A 1,486-nucleotide genomic window follows, 5' to 3' on the forward strand; every position below is an offset into this window, starting at 1 on the left:
GGGTTCCGCCATGTTGGCCAGGCTGGTCTCAAACTCCTGACCTCAAGTGATCTGACCACCTTGGCCTCCCAAAGTGCTGGGATTATGCGTGTGAGCCACTGTGCCCAGCCTTGCTGAAGTAATTTGAAACCCTGAAGAAAATTAACTGGAAAATGATGAGAACCAATGTGAGTATTTAATATGTTGATGAGACATGAGATAAAATAAACAAAAGTCAATCATCTGTTATACAAACAATATTCATCATACAACAAAAACTATTTTTAAAAATACCTAGATGCAAATAAGGAACTGGCAAGACTGAGGTGAGAAAAAATATAAAGTTTTACCGAAGGATTTAAAGGACTGCAGATTACCCACATGGACCCATGCACATGAGGCAATGTCAATTCAAATCCCATCTTTTTCTTTTACTAAGACAGGATTTCACTCTGTTGCCCAGGCTGGAGTGCAATGGTGCAATCTCTGCTTACTGCAGCCTCAACCTCCCAGGCTCAAGTAATCCTCTCACCTCAGCCTATCGAGTAGTTGGGACTACAGGTGTGAACCACCATGCCTGGCTAATTTTTTAATTTTTACTTTGTAGAGCTAGGGTCTTACTACTTTGCCCAGGCTGGTCTCAAACTCCTGGGCTCAAGGGATCCTCCTACCTCAGTCTCCCAAAGTGCTGGGATGACAAGCATGAGCCACTGTGCCTATCCCAAAATCCCATCTTTTTTAATCCCTCTTGGTTTTGACATTTAGAAGAATAAAAGAATGGGAAGAGCCAACAAGATCTGGGGCAGCATAAGGAGACTGGCCTTGCCTTGGCCTGTTCCTAATGTTCCAGGTTAGTTCAGCTGGCCTGGGTGCCAACCTCAAATTGATCACACTCCTTACTTTTTCAACACCATGACGTGAATGCCTGAAAAATGGTATTTTACTTATTTTTACTTTACTATTTTACTTATTTTTACATTACTTATTACTTATTTACTTATTGCTAAGCTTCTTTTATCATTTTCCAGATAAAAAACATCACCTGTGTTAAAATGTCAGGCTTGGCTGAGGTGGGCGGATCACGAGGTCAAGAGATCGAGCCCAGCCTGGAGAGCACGGTGAAACCCTACCTCTACTAAAATTACAAAAATTAGCCAGGCGTGGTGGCGGGTGCCTGTAATCCCAGCTTCTTCGGAGGCTGAGGCAGGAGAATTGCTTGAACCTGGGAGGCAGAGGTTTCAGTGAGCTGAGATCACGCCATTGCACTCCAGCCTAGGTGACACAGCAAGACTCCGTTTCAAAAAAAAAAAGAAAAAGAAAAAGCCAAGCTCCCCACTGCAAATCCAAGGCGAGGGAGCCTGCTGAATCCCAGGGCTGCAGACAGCAAGTTTTTTGTTTGTTTGTTTGGTTTTTTTTTTTTGAGACGGAGTCTCGCTCTGTCGCCCAGGCTGGAATGCAGTGGCATGATCTCAGCTCACTGCAACCTCTGCCTTCCAGGGTCAAGCAA

The 1,486-nt window shown here is 44.2% G+C and overlaps 1 protein-coding gene across 1 annotated transcript in view; it reads left to right on the forward strand.

Moving 5' to 3' along the window:
- The window catches only part of NLRC3 (NLR family, CARD domain containing 3), a 57,342-nt gene that overhangs the window by 17,744 nt on the left and 38,112 nt on the right, over positions 1-1,486 (forward strand). The gene's annotated exons all lie outside the window — the stretch shown is intronic.

The sequence above is a fragment of the Colobus angolensis genome, unplaced genomic scaffold, assembly GCF_000951035.1.
Source record: "Colobus angolensis palliatus isolate OR3802 unplaced genomic scaffold, Cang.pa_1.0 Scaffold303, whole genome shotgun sequence".
NCBI lineage: Eukaryota > Metazoa > Chordata > Mammalia > Primates > Cercopithecidae > Colobus > Colobus angolensis.